This window comes from Condylura cristata, unplaced genomic scaffold (assembly GCF_000260355.1).
Source record: "Condylura cristata isolate star-nosed mole 26May11 unplaced genomic scaffold, ConCri1.0 scaffold00018, whole genome shotgun sequence".
NCBI lineage: Eukaryota > Metazoa > Chordata > Mammalia > Eulipotyphla > Talpidae > Condylura > Condylura cristata.
In genome coordinates, this window is record NW_004567119.1 from 26657187 (window position 1) to 26676032 (window position 18846).

An 18846-nucleotide genomic window follows, 5' to 3' on the forward strand; every position below is an offset into this window, starting at 1 on the left:
CATGAGTTCGATCCCTGCCTGCCCCGAAGGAGATCCACATGGTGTGGCAGACCTCTCCTGACCCACCCGCTGCTCCCCTCAGCAGTGTACTTCATGGATCTGCCTGTTCTGCTCCCCACTCTTTCCCTGGTGAATCCACTCACCCTCCGCATCTCTGGCCTGTACCCCAGCTCTGTATGAATAAATAAATAAATCTTAAAAAAAATATATTTTGTATTGATTGCTGTCAATGTCTAAGAATGTATTTGATTTTTTTGTGTGCGTGTATTAGCCTCTTATCCTCTGACCTTGCTAAATTCACCTTTTAGTTCTTATAGTTATTTTATAAATTTTCTGGTGTTTTCTAGAAAAATAATCATATCACCTGCACACATACAAACAGACAATTTTGTTTTTTCCTCTAAAAAAAAAAAAAATGGGCCCTCCCTGGTGGCACAACAGGTTGGAGCACTTCACTGCGGAGCTAAGCTGAGCCATGGAGGCTTCAGTGAGAGTTTGATCCCTACTCCAGACGTGACCCACATGGTGCAGCAGACCTCTCCTGTTCACCCACTGCTCCCCTCAGCAGTGTATTTCAGTAGATCCACCCATTCTGCTCCCCACTCTGTCTCTGGTGAATCCTCTCACCGTCCCTACACATATGGCTGTACCCCAGTTTTGTATGCATAAATTTTTTTAAAAAGTATGCAAATTCCAGTTTCATTAGGCTTCTAATTATTAGCCTATAAGGTCTTTAAATTTTGGTAGGGGCTATTTAACTATATTCAATGTTTTATTTTCCTAGTGGTCTTTTTTGTTAGTTTAAAAATTAACATTCTATTTTATACTTAGAATTATCAAAATGGTTAAAATTATTTCTATATTTCAACTCATTTAATGCTCAATACAAATCTTCTTTATATCATGGATTCTGAATTTTTGAGCTTATCTTAATTCATATTTTAATTGGCTGGATTGCTTTAAGTGGGTTTTTTTTCAATAAAGGATATTGGGTTTCATAGATATATCTACTTTATGTTTCCATTTACACATGAATAAAACTACCCAGGACAGTGCAGACATGTATTCATTGTACCTCATCATTGCATATTACTGTAGAGAAATCATAGTCCTGCCTGATATTTGTTTACTTGTAGATGGTAGTTTTCTTCTGTCTGGCTACCTATGAGTTCTTTCTTTATTTTTGAAATTCAGAAACTTCTCCAGAATGCACACATTGATTATTCCATTTTCCATTTTGATTTGCATGTTTTATCGGCCTTTAATTTGGAATAAATTTGCGAAATGAGGGGTTAAATCAGGTTGGATGTTGAGAACCAAAGAAATCCTTCAGAGGCAGCAAGACCAGGTTTCAGATGGGCCAAGTCGCCCTACCACCCTCAGGAAAAGCGGACCCAGGGGACCATTAAAAGGAGAAACAAAACAAAAGCTCTTAGGCAAAATAGTGGATACCAGGGGCAGGTGGGCAAACTGGAAAAAGGGGGTTCACTACGTGGTGCCAGAATGTGACCCACACAGCGTAGCACATACAGGTATTGGTATATCAGTCTGGACACCTGAAATCTATACAACGTTATAAACCAGTATATAACTTCAATTCTTTCAGTCATTGTCCTTTAGGGGTCGGAATGAGAGCAGCCGAGGAATCCAGCCATAACCCTGCCTGCCGCGGCTCATGCTGGGTGTGTGGGGAGAGCACCCTGGTTTCTTTGGCTCTCAGTCTTCAGATGGACTTGAACCTGAGGGCTGTACCCAAAGAGCTGCAGCTGCACTGGAAAGATTACAAGCCCCTGGACCCAAAGCTGATGCCCATGAAGTGACACTTTTAAGAATCTTGGGGAGCAACGAGTGTATTTTGCAAGTGGAAGTGACATGAGCTGCAGCTGGAGAACAAAGGTGTGCAGACTGTTCCTTCCAGACATGGCACAAGTTCTTCCACAAGTACTTGAGGCTCTTTCATTCAGAAGTGATTGTGTGCCTGACCTTCTTGTCACTTGTTTGTCATCCATAAAATCTAAGGTTTCTGTCACAAAAGGCAGAAAACATCTACCCCATTTGACAGAGCATTCATGCTTAAGACCTTGAGCCCATCACTAAGCCTCCTTAGTGAGGTGACACCTCACCGAATGGAAAGAGATGTGCTGATGTCCTGTCAGCATCCTCAACCGTGAGACCATTGACTCAGGAGCCAGATATACGTGTGACTGAGCCTTCAGGCTGATTCAGCCTTCTGCCACCAAGACACCCCTCACTCTACTTTTGAGCCTCCCCAGTCCAAGCTCTAGACATTGTAGAGCAGATACGCGGTTCCCACGGTATCCTTTCCAAATTCTGACCCACAGAACCCTGAGCATCATAAAATAAACTTTTTAAAAAAAGATTTATTATTTATGCATACAAGAGCTGGGGTACAGAATTCACCAGAGACAGAGTGAGGAACAGAACAGGCATATTGACGAAGTACACTGCCAGGGAGCAATGGGTGAGACAGGAGAGGTCTGCTGTACCATGTGAGTCAGCAACCTGGCCAGGGATCAAACTTGTTCTTCAATGGCTGCGGAGAGCACTTTAAGCCCTTGTACCACCAAGGAGGGCCCAAAATGATCACTTTTTACATCACTAAATTTGTGGTGATTGGTTAGGCAGTAAGAAGAAAATGGAACAGCCATGTAAAGATTGACACCATTAGAGTAACTTCCACAAAATTAGGAGCTACTTGAGAAGAGCAGCCTGGCAAGATTAGCACACAATATTTCAGGTAATAAAAGATGAACTTCCAAGCAAAAGTTACTGTGGGTGCAGGGGTGTGCCCACAGTCCTGCGGGAATAGGAGAGAGATGGAGGGGATCTGGGCAAGAAGAAGAGCATTTGATCTGGGCCTGGATTAGATTTTCTGTTTAGCTGGAAATTCTTTTAAACTCCTAGAGGTGAGAGTGGACAGAATGTGTTTGGACAGCAGTTGCATTTGGCAAACCCATAAAACACTGACTTCACTTCTCTCACTGTGATAAGAAAAAATATCTATGTGGGAAAAACAAAGGTCTGGCCCAGAAAGCAATGGCAAAGTAAAAGGAGAAAGTCCAAGAAAACAGCAAACTTTGCATGTGGTCATGAAGGAAAGGGGACAACTGAGAATGTGATTAAACCACGAACAATTCCAATGAGCCTGCTGCCTGAGTGGAAGAACACCAGAGAGGCACCGCCAAAACCTCAGAACAAAAGATTTAGCAGGGTGATGGTCCCTGCCCCCCCTCCCCACCCCCTCAACCCCCCACCCCCAGGCTGCAGAGTCCTAAAGCTGAGGAAGAATAATGTCGGGAGGACAGCAAACAAAGCAGCAGCTTTATACATTCAAAACAGCTTCAGCTCAGGGCCTGGACAGGCTGACCCTGGGCTGACATTGTGGGAGCCAGGGGAAGTTCCCGAGGGACAGGGAGAAAAACAGGAGCAGGTGATGGCAATGAGATTCTCTCCTCTCCCTTCCTTTCCTTCTTCTCCTTTTCCTTCTTTCTCCTCTTCATCTCTTCCTCCTATTCTTCACCTGCCTTCTTTTCACTCCTCTATTTCCCTCTTTCCTTCCCTCCCTTCCCTTCCCTTCTTCCTCCCAGCTTCCCTATTCTGTCTCTGTCTCCAGGTCTTGCTCATGCCAATTGGAAAGGAAAAATGCCAGAATTTTCCAGAGCCTAGGACATCATTAAAATTCCTAAACTCTGCAAGTAGCCAGGGATATTTGAAATGTCACTCCCTGGGAATAGATGTTTACCAGATATGGAAAACTTGGTATCATATCCCTCTCCTATTGGGAGATCGCCAGGTGGAGCAGAGTCATAGGTATGTTCCTGGCTGCGTCTTGTAGATTGGCCTCTGAGAGAAGCCAAGAAAGCTCCTGTCTAGGACACTACTCCTCTCCCTGAGTCTGCTGTGGTCCTTGCTAGTGGTTACTTAGTATTTGCTGGGCTTAGACTAAGTGCGGAGTTCTGGGAACCTACATTTACCTTTGTTGAGGATCTAGCTCTGAAATAATATCATGTGATTCTGATTCTGTCCAACATCTGAAACTCTTTCAAAGGAACAGCAGGAAATTAAGAAAATACTCAGAGGGCAAAAATGAAGTGAAAACCCAAATCCAGAAAGGAGACATGAAGTCTTAACCTGTTGTTTCCTCAGGGTAACTTCTTCCTCCTCCTCCAATTTTATCAGTCACACCATCAGGTGTGACACAATTTAGCTCCATGCAAGGTGGAAAGCTGGATGGGAAAACCCCTCAGAAATTTCAAGGAAAGTTTGAAGCAAAACACATCATCAGCAAAGCCTCATCGCCCCTAAGGGGAGTTCAGGAAATGTGGTGCTCAGCCTCAGTGGTGGTGGCAGGACTCTGCCAAGCCAAACACTCACAGTGAGACTGAGCTCAACGTCAGGAAGATTGGGGTGGTGTGTGGATTTGTCTTGTCTTTGGTCTGATCTTTAATTTAATCATGGCTTTGATTTCTTTGGAGAGTAACTCATAGTTAAATATATTTCGTTCATTTTTAATTTTTCCCACATAAATTGATATTAAGAGGGTGTCATTGTTTACATTTGGGACATGTTTATATTGCTGACATTGAACTGTGAGAATATAGGAGTTGCCTCTTATCTGCAGGAGATACATTCCAAGACCCCCCCAGAGATAACTAAAACCACAGCTAGTAATCGAATTGTGTATGTACTTTGCTTTTTCCTATACATACGTAGACTTATGTCAGAGTTTCATTTATAAATTAGACACAGTAAGAGACTAACAAAAACTAAAAATAAAATAATTCTAACAACATACTGTAATGAATAAAAGTTATGTGAATTTGGCTACTCTCCCCTCTCTCAAAATATCTTATTTTATCTAGTACTTATGGACCATGGGTAACTACAATTGTGGAAATCAAAACCTCTGATAATGGGGGTGTGTTGTGCAATGGTGCTATTGGCTCTTGTCACCCTGTAATCTCTAGTGAGTGATCCTGAAGTTTTATGGGATTCAGAGGTAATTAAATGAATGTATATATTATCTTAATCCATGTTCATCACTAGAACATCCCAATAACTGGTCCCAAGGAGAACCCCAAAGGAAGCAGTGTTTGAGGTCAGTGGGACAAGCCTTAGCAAGTGAGTTTCATCTAGTCCCTCTGGAAGAGTCCATCTCTATCTCCTGTGTCCACCAGGGGACACCCTTGTAGCTTTTCTGACCTTTCACTCCCTCTCCAAGCTCCAAGAGAAAAGCCACCCAGGAAGTGGGAGTCCCGGCTCAGCTCGGCTCAGCTTTTCCGGGGCTGTCCCCTGGGGCTGCCTGCCGGGTAGCACTCTCTGCTTCCAGCCGTCTAGCTGCATTCGCAGAGCTCTGACTCAGGCTTTGTTCTCTGCTGAGATAGCTGTTAGGCTATCCCAGGACATCCCAGGTCCATCTCCAGTCCAGCTGTTATCAAAAACTCAGCTCTTATTTTTATCTCTATCTGATTATATTTGATCCTAATCTCAGTTTGTTTCAGAGTCGTGAGTAGATATTATTTATTGGCTCCATAAAGCCCTAACAATGTCAGTTCTGTGACACACACCATATAGAATGGAAGCTGATTCTCCTCCCTCCTCTCCTGTAAAACCTCAAGGCAGTTTCTTCAGGTAAAGGATTCTGAAGAAAATAAGCATGCCTTCAAGTGACTTCTCTGCTGTTCTCCTGGAAGGAACCAAACCCTCATCTTCAATGGTCTGAGTTATGAACATCTTATTTTCTAGTGAACATCTTATTTTCTAGTGCCAATTGGGAGATCCGCTGGTAGAGCTTCGGCTGCACCAATCTACCAAGTTACAAGTAAAGAAACTGAGTCCTTCAGCCCAAAACTGAGTTCGCCCCAGATTCTGCATTTTCTTGCCTCTCCAAACTATTCCATAACCAAACTACTGCTTTAGAGGGAATTAGATGTTAGTGCTGAACTTAATGTAGCATATGCAGATACTGACTTGTAATGATACACACCTGAGGCCTATATATTGTTATAAAACAATGTCACTTCAATAAAAATAAATGTAATTACTTCCTTCAAAATTCTCTCAAGGCATCTCAGATGTAAAAAACTAATATGAAGAACATGGACTTTGGATGATATTCTTCTAAGAAAATGGAGCCTCCAGCAATTATTGCCTCTCATAAAAAATGATGACAAAACCCAAGTATGTCCTAATCAGTCTGAGACAGTTAAACACAATGTTTTCTAAAAACCATGAGCCATGAAAGAGAAAAATCCAAATTGGTACTTTATAATTTGTAAGCAACTGGTCAAGTAGAAACCGAAATGAACAGCTTTGCTTGCACCTCCACCCGCTTCCTCAAAAGCTAAGCCTCTCAGTTAGGAATCAGGACTGTCTTTACTTGCGAGGAGGAGATATCTGAGCGGAAACTCATTGATGGCAGGAGAGAGGCAAGAAAATGCAGAGACCTGGGCTGACCTCAGTTTTGGACTCACTCTAAAGCATTCAGGGACTCAGTTTCTTCACTTGTAACTTGGCAATATGACCTACACTACATTATTTCTTGTGGGTTTTTTCATAATACAGGGTTTCTCCCCTCGCCCCTCCCCACAGTATACCTGTGCTCCACCACTGCCCACCACACAATTAATTATTTCATCGATTGGTACATGCACAGGTTAATTCTGTTGTGAACATTTTAAAACAGGTCACTTTTAAGCGTTGAAAAGTATTAGTAATGAGGAAGGTAACTTTTAGGAGAGTCCTGTGGAAAATAATACACTGGGATAATATTATTGTTTATCAAAGGAAAAGCAAAGAGATTCTTTAAAATTGGAGTAATGATCCCAGAATGCAGCTTTAAGTGGGGAAGTATTGTCTCCATTGTCAGGCCCAGTCAATGAGGGCAGAAGTTTCCAAACATGTATTTTCTAATACTGGCTCATGCTCCTTCTAGCTCTCCCATGAAGGAAGCTACTGACTTATCACCGCCTCCACTCTGATGCATATGGTTTTCAGGGGGAGTGTGGATCTAACAGCAGACAATGATGAGTGTTGACTAGCATGAGGCGGGCTGTGGAACTAAACGAGGGGCTTGTCTGCAGAAAGACCTTACTGATGGTTATTATCTCTTGTCCCTTCAGCCCCAGGACAATCACTACAACCACCAAGTGCTATGCTGAAGCTTATACAGACAATGTAAGTTCATTCTCTCGAGGTCCTATGATGACCCATGTTTCAGATGAAGAAACTGAGGTTTAGAAAATCAAAGTGATTTCCTAGTGGTCATATAGCTACTGGACATAGTATTCAATTTATGGTATATTCATTTGTACTTTTGAACATGCTGTTTTATGATTCTTACCAAATAACTTTCACTGCCCATAATACCTCTTCCCCCCTCTTTCCCTCCTTTCTTTTCGCCTTCCCTTCCTTCCTTCCTTCTTGGCCAAAAAGAATAAGGTCTTTAAATTAAGGGACCCCCATTCAACTTTCTGATTTCTTTGTATACTACCATTAATTAGCTGCATGATTGTGGCTGTGAATCTCAATCCGTTTCTTCACCTGAAGAATGGAAGAAGTAAGTAGTTTCTAACTATTTTGCAAAACTACCATTTTTTAAAATTCCCAGGATGGTACTGGGGCTGTTGTTATTCCTTGGACACTTTCACAGGAGCGGACACACTCCCCAATGTCAGCAAATGTGGGGTTTTTAATTAAAGTTTAACTTAGGTAACAGTCAGAACAACCTGCACACAGTCAAAGAAAATGGTTAAGAAACAGAAGCTGGTCTCTTTATCATCTTAAAAAAATGAATTTGACTTTCACAAATGTGAAAGCCCCTATTTTCTGATCTCCCCTTCATCTTTCTTAGCCATGCCCCATAACTGACCCAGAGTTCCATCAGTGGGCAATGGGAGACAAGGAATGAAGCAAATTGTCACCTGCAGACAGAGATGTACAGAACCATGTTAAGCATCTGGCAGGGGATAGACAATGGCACCTGTCAGGGTGGAGGGAGCCAGCGAGAAGTTCCTACTAAACCCTCATGTGAAAATCTGTTCCAAACTCTTCCTGGTCTTTGGAAAACAATGACCATGCCTGATATGTATAATGGCAAAGTCACAACTTGTGGGAATTTAGCATCATGCTTCTTAAAATGTCATGCAAATGCCAATTGTTCCAATCCTGCCTCTGAGGCAGAGAACTCAGGACCTGTGCCTAGAAAGCCTTCCTCTTTCTAATTTGAAAAGCTGCCTTTGATTGCATAGTTTTGGCCCCTGAAGGATGCCAAGTATGTGCTACTAGGGGAGAGTTAGCAAACTCCCCTTTGCCACTCCCACCACTTCAGAGTCTTGCCTGCTTTGCTTGTCTCTGGGTAACATTTGCTCTAAAAGTAAAGCTGATCTGCTTTGGGGTCTACCGGACTCCTAGCGAGTCCTGAGCCTTAACCTGAAGGGCTTCCAAGAGCGGGGATCAGCAGTGCGAAAGTCTGAGCCACATTCTGGAGTTCTCACCCACTGCTGCAATAAAGGTGACAAAAGGAGGGGGGGTGGCGACAGGAGAGAAGGGAGGAGGGGTTCTCACAGCAGACAACAGGATTTGGAATCAAAACAAACAGAATTTAAATAAATTACAAAGAAAGGTATTTGTAAGATAAAAATTTAAATAAAGGGCCCTCCCTGGTGACTCATCAGGTTAAAGCACAACAGTATGAGGCTATCGCAGCCACTGAAGCACAGGTTTGGTCCCCAGCCAGGGAGATGACCCTCATGGTGCTGCAGACCTCTCCTGGATCCCCTCGGCAGGGTATTTTACTCCATCTGCCTGTTCTGTTCCCCACTCTTTCTTTGGTGAATCCTCCCACCCTCTGTACTTCTGACATGTGCATTAAATAAATCTTTCTTAAAAATTTAAATAAAGACATCTTTCATGGATAAATATGTCATTTGTAAATTATATAAAGGGCAAGACTGATTTAGCTTACACAGAGCTGCACAAAATTATAATTGATTTAAAATAAAGACCAACATGCAGCAAGGTGCCTGTTCAAACATAAGTCTAGGACCCAGAGAGGCTACTGGTTAAATTTTTTTTTTAAGATCTGCTTATTTGTGCATACAGAACTAGGGTACAGGCCAGAGGTGCAGAAGCAGTGAGAGGATTCACCAGAGACAGAGTGTGGAGCAGAACAGGCAGATCCTGCCTGTCAGGAGAGGTCTGCCACGCCATGTGGACCACCCCCAGGTGCAGGCGGGGATGGAACTCATGTGGAAGTGGCTTTAGCTTCTTAGTGCTGTGTTTTAACTCACGGTGCCACCAGGGAGGGTCTACTGGTTAAATTTTAACACATTTTTCAAATTTATTTTTCAAGCTCAATTTCCAGGCTGAAAAATAATCAGAATAAAAATGCAAGCATCAAAAATAATTGGGAAACCAAATAAAGTAAACAAGGTGTGGGGGGGGTGAGAGGGAGAGAGTGTAAACAACACAAATTCCATCTTGTAATCTAAGATAGAAAGCAAATTCTGAGTCTGGAGATAGGCAGCTAGCATGCAGCCCTATTTCTTAGACCCATTCTATTCGATTTTTTTGCCTCTTCCAAACACTCATCTCTTTTTTCTCCCCAGCCCACTGACACACACAGCCAAACAGAATGTGGACTTTCCAATGATTTTGTTTGCTTTTTCTTTCATGCTTGGAATTTCTGTCATTTTGTTTTGCAAAAAAACACCTTCTTTATCATTTTTCATCCCAGAGATGGACTCACACCTGTTAATACTGATCTAAGGCATCCTCATCTCAACTGAGTCTCCCAATCTTTTTTCCTAGGTTTTGGGTTTTCTTAATTTCTTGATTCCGTACGTTAATTCTACAACATATCCATGAATCCCAAGATTGTTTAAAATCATATCAGTATATACAGTCTGTTAATATTTAAAATTAGCACTCTTGATTTTTTTGCTTTTCTATGATCTTCAATAGCAAATGTAACCGGCATCAATTCTCACACCAGACAGGGAAAGTGGAGCAAGTCTTTACCAGATCCACAGATCCAGAGACACAGACGGCTCCGCCAGTCTACCAGAAACAGGAGGTGCCTCTGTTCTTCATACAGTACTAGGGTTCACAAAGTGCTGCAAGCGAGGGCTCTAGATTGACAAAAATTCTTTCTTTTTAAATTTGCAAGTATGTAAAAATCATAGTGAGGTAAAATTGACATACTTAATTTCATGTGTACAACATAATGATTTGATATTGTGTATATTGAGACATTATCAGGACATAACTCTAGCTATTATCTATCCCCCACATAGTTACAAAAATAATTTTGATACTAAATTTCAGTTGAATCTTTCCTTCTTCATCTGTATCTCTTGATATAAACCAATGTGTTGGAAGTAATCACCTTTCTTCTTGAACTGGGAGACAATTAAACTCAAGTTAACGTCAGTTTATAAGCCCCATTTAACCCAAAGTCTCCTTTAGACATATTTAGCTGATGACAAGGAATATCAAAATACATGTTCTTACAGAAGGGTTAAATATATCACTCATGGTGTAAATTCTAAAAAGCTATTTGGTGATCCTAAATTTACTTGGAGGGTTTAAACACTAAAATTTGTAATAGTAGAATTCAACAATAATAAATCAAAATTATAATGTTAACATAGAACATAGATCTTAAGGCATTCGTTATATATATAGTTTAGTTATTTATATACCTAGCTCAGTACTTGGTTATTTAAAGCAGAACGGCTGTAGAGCATCAAACACTTCAAAAGAAGAGAGAATGAAGATATCAGAAATCCATATGCTTGGGGTGGAATATTTATCAAGTGTCGTGTTGTTCTCTTAGCATGGACATTGGACATACATGTTGGAAGCCATTTCCCAAACAAGAGCTACCTAATAACAGTTCAATTTATAGAAATCTTCATGTTGTTCGAGTCAAACTCTTTGCCTGTTTCTGTTATATTCAAACAATTATCATGTGTCTAGAGTAAAATAGAATTACATAAAAGACATAGTTGCAGGTTTAGCAATGGCGACACTCCAGGACCAAGACTAACTGAGGTCAGCTTCCTTGTCTTGAATTTATTCAGCCCAGTAAAAATAAATATTTGTCTGATGTGAGTTTTCTGATTCGGAACCTCAGGTAGTAATTTTATAGAATAACTGATGTAAACTGGGCATAGGTTTAAAGATAACAAATAACTGTCTTTTCCAAAGATACAGATTCTAGTTTCCTATTTGCTCCCTTTCATATTTAACACATACTCTACAAGTTCTCGTACATACGCTTCCCATTCACATTTACCAAAAGGAGAATTAAGACAGAAGTAGGATAAGGAGTTGGACCCAGCTGACATAATTTACAGTGGAAGCAAAGACAGGAATACCAAAAACAAACAAACAAAAAGCTAACGTAGACTCTGAAGTCCTCAGGCTTAGTTATAAAAGGCCCTTAATCATGAGAGAAACTGTGTATCAAGTAAGGAAAATAGTGAAATGTTTAAAAATCTAGTTGAGAAAACGGATTAAATGATAGTGAATTGCACATAATCCAAAGGCTAGCCTTCTGATTTCTATAAAACAGAAATCAGTACTTTTTGCTAAGTACAAATTAAAAACTAAACACTGATACCCTTAGTCCTACTCTGTCCTCATTGCAGGGGGGCAAACAGGTGAAGGGAAATGACTCAACTCCGACCTTGGTGGAACCAACTTTGGACCTGGTCTGCTCAGGCTCAGGGCTCCATAAAAAAACACTAGAAATTTCTCTTCTGCAAGATTTTAATTGATACACATATACAATGCCTCTTGTGGCAAGACCGTGGCTCCTATTCCATCATTAATCCTTCCCATTGTTTTTGATGTGCTGTTCTTTTCCCAATATTTAATTCAATTTTTTGATCACAGAGTGAATTTAGTGTCTACTCTTAACATCCCTTCTGAAGATTCAGGTATCAGTAGTTTCAGGATGGATAACTGGACACAACACCTAAATAAATATAAATATCTCCACTGAAAAAGAACTAAGTCTCCTAGACTTACTGTCTTTTTGTACAACATTCCTTGACCCTATTCCTAAGAGTTTATCAGCCTAACCACCTATGAATCGGTTATGTAACCCCAATTTTAAACTGTTTTATAAGGACATAAACATTATTTTACATTTAAACATAGTAACTTTTATTGGGTACACAAAAGTGAATTACTTCTTGTTTCACAAGAGACTGTGTTCAAAAGAAATTTACTTGATTTTACATGGCTGCCTGCAAGGTTCTACTGCCGGCCTGGATGCCCTCTCTTCCTCTCTAAACACAGTTTCATTCCCTGTGACTAAAGCTTAAGCGTCCAAGATAAGAGCAGCTGCAGCCCACGGGCCCACAAGGAATTTCAGACTAGAGGTGACTCTTAAGACAGACTTTTCGAAAAGTCTTGGGACAAGTAGCCTCTCCGGGTCGGCAGCCCCACGGCCCCCACAGCAGCACCAGCCAGCTCACCACATTTACCTGTTTCCAGGTCTCCCTGGTGCCCACGTGAGTTGCAATAGCAGCAGTCCAAAAAGATGACATAGTTCAGAACATTGAATAACAGCCCGATCACGCCAGCACTGAGAACAAGCAGAGGCTCCTCAGTCTTCTGCGGGTTGATGTACCTTTTGACAGCTTCGATCAGGATGCTGAACATCAACGCCACAGCAAAAATGGAATTGCCAAAGGCCCCCACCACATCGGCACGGAGAAAGCCAAAGGTGCTCTTTTTGTGCTGCTTTATACTGCTCGCCCGCAAGGTAAACAGGCCTATGATCATAGACACCAGGTGGGAGAGGACTGCGAAGGCGTCCGAGGCCAAGGACAGGGAGTTGCCTATGTAGGCAACCGCCAGCTCCAGCACGAAGAGGAGGATGCTCACCAAGCACATGACGATCAGCCGGAAGCTCCTTCCGGAGTATCGCCCCATGGTGCCCGGCTCTGCGTTTCCCCTCTGGCCTTTGCAGGGAAAACTGCGTTCCTAGAGAGTGGCAACTACAGATGTAGAGATTGCAAGCTAGGGATCGTTCTCCGGGGGAACACTCTCCCTTCGGCCTTTCAGCGCTTGTCATATTTGAAAAATTACTTTTATAGGCCTCTATAAAACCATAACACAGTTTAAAGGGCAATTAAGCAAGAGATGTCACGTGAGCTGGGGGTAAAGGAAAGGGAAGACGCTGGCTTCAGACTGGGACTGGAAGAAGAGGTTTCTTTCCTTGAGGCGGTGCTGGGTGCAATCCCAGAAGTGGAGAAACATTCTGAATGGGGCAGAAGCTCCTTTATGGCTTGGGACTCCCAGCTTCCACCCTCCTTGTGTGTGGTGCCTGTTCTGGACAAGTCATTAACACTCACAACAATATCTTGTCTACCTGGTATGCAGATCGTTATAAATGTTGTTTACTGCATGGAACAAGGAATATTCCTGGGGTTTCTGATCCAGAGATCAGAGCTACAGAGAGTGAAAAAATGATTCCTGGTAACTTCTGGACAGCTTTGCCCTGGCACTGTAATCAACAAGCACCTCCTTTCAAACAATATCAGTGAACAAGACAAAGGAAACATTCCTCATGTCCAAGAATAATGAAATACCTTTAAACTGGAGGAGCCAGTGACATACCACCAGTCAGTGTTAGGAAGAAAGACAAATTCGAGTGATGAAACATGCAAAGGAAGTGTTTTGTGTTTTTAATTTTATCATCTGCCAATTATAATCACTAATGAGTTGCCAATTTATGAGTAGGTCAATCCGTAGAGGCCTATATTCTTTTGAGCAGGCTATCTATGGTCTATATTGAAAGTAAGATAGATTGAAATAACTATATCCAATCTTTTCTGACTGCTGAGATGGTTATCTGTGCCTGTCAATTTGACGGAGCCATCGGATATGCAAACATTTGACCAAACAGTATTCAGGGCATTTCTGTGAGGGTCTTTTTGGATGAGGTTAACATTTGAACTAGTAGATGTCGTAAAGTAGGTTGGCCTCCCCAGTGCGGTAGGTTTTGTCCAACCAAGCAGTTGAAGACTTGAACAGGACAAAAATGGCTGACCTCCTGCTAACTGCCCTCAAGCTGGGACATTGGTTTTTTTCTTCTTTCAGTCTCAAACTGAAGTGTCTCCTAAATTGAAATCTTGATACAGTAGACCTTCCACTCACCCTCCTGGGTCTCCTGCTTGCTGATTCACCTTGTAGATCTCAGGACTTTCCAGCCTCCATAATCAGGCAAGCCAATTCTTTATAATAAATCTTTATATCCACAAACTATTGGCTCTGTTTACTGGGAGAACTCTCACATACCAACTTTGCCTGAAGCCTAACAACTTGGCTTTAACCCTAATACTTTTGTTAGTATCTCATAAATAATCCTCAAATCAACTGACAATTATAATAGTTAAACTTCTAACACAACCAGACTCTGAAAATGACAGCACTAAGCCTATCTCATTCATCCACTCATGTAACAAATACCTCTTGTGTTCCTACAGGTCAGGCACAGTTCTAGGCTCTGGGTAGATAGCAGGGAATAAAACTAAGAAAAGTGCTTGCTAACACCAAGCTTATATTCTTTTGAGGGGAAACAATCAACAAGATAAATCACTAAGCACTGAGTGCTAGATAATAAAAATGATGGCGACAAATGAAGCACAGAAGAGGAGGAAGAGTGTTGGCAGAGGGCTGGGGCTGTAATTTTAAACAAAGGAGTCAGGGAAGAATTACTGAAATGTTCTTTATGTAACAATTGCAGATGATAAGAAACAGAGCCAAATGCAGGCAGGGGAACTTCAAGGTGCACCCCAGGAGGTCAGCAAGGTTGACTGGGGGAGAAATGGGACAGGTGCTGGAGGGAGGGGACAGAGCACAGGGTGTCCTCAGATGGCAGCACATGGTGCAGAAGGATGACCTCATTTATGTTTTAAAAGAATCACTGGCTCCTGTATTGAGATGATTTGAAGTCAGATACCAGCAAGGAGGTTGCTGCGATCATCTAAACAAGAGACATGTGACTTTAGCCAGAGAATGTACAGGCAGCACTGGCTAATCAATTCATGGGCTCTGCTGCAAGATCAAAGTGCAGCACCCTTTGTTCACAAATTATTAAGAATTTTAAGATTTAATTTTTTTTTTATGCATACGGAACTAAGGAACAGGCCAGAAGTACCGGGGCAGTGAGAGGATTCACCAGAGACAGAGTGGGGAGCAGAACAGGCAGCTCTACGAAGTACACTACTGAGGGGAGCAGGAGGTGGGTCAGGAGAAGTCTGCCGCACCAGCTGGGTCACCGGATGGGGATTGAACTCATGCGGAAGTGGCTTTAGCTTCTTAGGGCTGTGCTTTAACCTTTTGCGCCACCAGGGAGGGCCAAATTATTAAGAATTAAAAAAAAATTAATTTATTACTTTTCTTATATCACTTTGTGTACTTTCTTAATACATAATAATTTCTTAATACTTATTTTATTATATCACTCTATTTTGGTGTTTGATCTCTCCCCTGAGGAGTCTCCCTAGTTGTCTCACTACCATAACAGACCTGAAACCTTAAGATTATACAGAAAATATAGCTCCACACTATATTACATACAGCTCAGTAACATCTTTAAAGCCTCATCCCCCAATGCGAAGGAAGTGAAGGAAAGTATAAACAGCTGGGATTACATCAAACTAAAAGACTTCTGTACAGCAAAAGAGACACTGGCCAAAATAGACACTGTACTGATTAGTAAGAGGAAATTTTGGCAGCCCATACAACTGATAAGGACTAATCACAATGCTATACAAAGAACTCACATGACTCAACAAAAAGTAACAATCCAGTCAAAAAATGGCAGAATTTACAAGACACTTCTCCAAAGATGAAATGTAAATAACCAACTGGTATATGCAAAATGTTTAACATTCCTTATAATCAGGGAAATGTAAGTCAAAATCACAATGAGATACCATCTTATACCACTGAGAATGGCCCATATTAAAAAAGTAGCAACAAATGTTTGCAAGGGTGTGGAGAAGAGGAATGCTCCTCCACTGCCTGTGGGAATGCAAACTGGTCCAACTGCTACAGAAGAGGCGGCTCTTCAGATTACTGCAATGTAACTACCATATGACTCAGCAATTCCTAGGAATTTACCCAAAGGACAGAAAAAGATTAGTTCAAAAGGACACCTGCATCTCTACGTTTGTTGCAGCACTATTTACAATAGGCAAGATTTGGAAACAACCCAAATGCCCAAAAATAGATGACTGGATCAAGATGTGGTATATATACACAATGGAATACTATTCAGTGATCAAAAAGATGAACTGATGCCAACATGGATGGAGCTAGAAGGGATATGCTCAGTGAAGTAAGTCAGAAAAGGAAACATATTCAAATAGTTTCACTTATAGGAGGAATACAGGGAAACAAAATAAGGGATCGGGGGAAATAATAATAAAAAATAAAACAGGCAACTTTAAATCAAGAGACATTCTACAGAGGAGGCAGAAGAAGGGTCACAACGAGGGTGGGGAGAACACAGGGAGTCTGGTGATGGTGCACAGGTGGTGGAAATTCTATGGGACTACATCTGAGAAAAGAAAGCAAACATTGTACAAATATGAACAATCATGTAAAATGTGTATGAAAATAATTTAAATGGTGTAGCTGCTTTGCAACGCAGCATGATTTTTTAATCAGAAAATTAAAAATTGCCATATGATGCAACACTGCCATCTTGATACCTTAAAAAAAGGAAGTTTGGACATCTGTTACAACATAACTAAGCCATGATGCTTGGTGAGATAGGTCTGTCACAAGCACACAAATACTGTGATTACACTCCTATGAATTATATAAGGTCCTGAAGTTCAGGAGCCCCCCTGGTGGCCAAGGGGTTTAAGTCTCAGCTCTAACACCTTTGCCTGAGTTTCATCCCCAGCCAGTTTGCTGACCCACATGACGCAGCAGACCTTTCCTCAGCAGTATATTTCAGATCAGCCTGTGCTGTTCCCCACTGTCTCTAGTGTATCCTCTCACCCCTTACACCTCTGGCCTACACTCCAGTTCTACAAAACAATAAAGTTGTCAGGTTCGTAGCAGGGGAATGTTGATTGTCAGGGGTTGAGGGAGAAGGACATGATGGAGTCATGTTTGTTTGATGGGCAGAATTTTACTTTCCCAAGATAAAAAGTTCTGGACGGAAAACATTAGCTTTTTAAAGTTAATATTTAACAACTTTCAATTGACAATTTCCAATCAACTTAAGAATAGTCTTGATGTTATAATTTTCATGGTTTGCATGTTATTGCCTCAGCCTGGAATATTCTTACTCTTTTATAAGTCCACTCAGCCTGAAAAGCATAGTTCAAAAATTGAAATCCTTTTTCGAAGACTTGTCCCTTTATTGGCATATTTATCACTAAGTGGAAAAGCCTACTGGAACCAGGCCCTAAAACTGAAGATTTACTAAGTTGACCAGAAATAAGACATAGAAGGCCTTCTAGGCAAAGGGGCAGAGATGAGATAGGAAATAGGAACTTCACTAGGTTACTTGAACAGAAAACTGCACAGGTCAGCTGAGCCAGACTAGGCTAAGGACTTTAGATTGAATTCTGTCAGTGACGATATACCAACAGAGGATTTTTTTTAACTTTTCAATTAATCTTTAAGAGTGACAAAAGTAGAATAGTAACAAAAGCAGTAAACCTGTCAAGATTGATGCTTTTCTCTAACAGAGGATTTTAAGGGGAAGAAAAGCATCTTAGTGTCAGGGAAAAAAAGGAAAGCATGTGTGGAAATATGGATATTGGCCTGAGGTGAAACTGGAAATACCGCCCAGGCCAGCAGGCAGGCAATGTAAGAGGGAAAAATTCGGTCAAATGAAATGAGGGTGCTGGTTGACTTGAGGGGGTCGATAAAATACAAAAGAAAATTCAGCATGCAGTCAAAGCGGGTACAGAAAGCAGAGACAAAAATATTGGAGTTCGTGGGGCCCCCTGGTGATGCATCAGCTTAAAGTACAGCACTATGAAGTTGTCTGCAGCCATTGCAGCACAAGTTTGATCCCTGGCAAAGGGAGCCACCCACACAGCACAGCAGCCTCTCTTACCTGCTGCTCCCATCAGTAGTGTATTTCAGTAGATCCACCTGTTCTGCTCCTCACTGCCTCTGGTGAATCCTTTCATTACCCTGCATCCCTAGTCTATACCCCAGCTCTTGTATGCATTCATAAATCTCAAAAAAAAAAAAAAAGGAGTTTCCATCTCATTAATGCCACTGGATAAGGCTGAAGGCTGATTAGCTAGTGTGAGCATATCAACAGGGGTACTGCACTCCAATGCCTAAGGAGCAGGAATGTGAAGAAATGCCAGGAGAGATCTGTGTCTTGGAAAAAAGAGTCAGGGGCAGGGAAGCAGGAGGATAAGTCATAAGAGTAATTTTGGAGGGAAAAGGGAACTTTTTTCAAAAACAGACTTGGAAAGGAATTAAGAAGTCAGCTTTGGTCAGATGTGGCATAATGATCTCAGTGAAAACTGGTGTGGTAGGCAAGGAGTGGAGGGTGGTGGGAAATAAAGGGCTGTTTGCCTACTCAGAAGTCATGATTTGTATCTTAACAACCCCAGAGGAGGCTGTGGTGATGACAGAAAGAGAGACACTCAAGGGAAAACTTTTTGGGGGTCATTTCTGGAGTCAGAGAAGAGGTTCAACATCTACATTCAGGATAACTGGCAGGTCAAGTATACAAAGGAGAGGTAAGGAGAGGTGCTTATGAGACAGAACAGTTGCCGAGGTTACCTTCCTGTCCCTGAAGGAGTTTCCTTCCTGTGG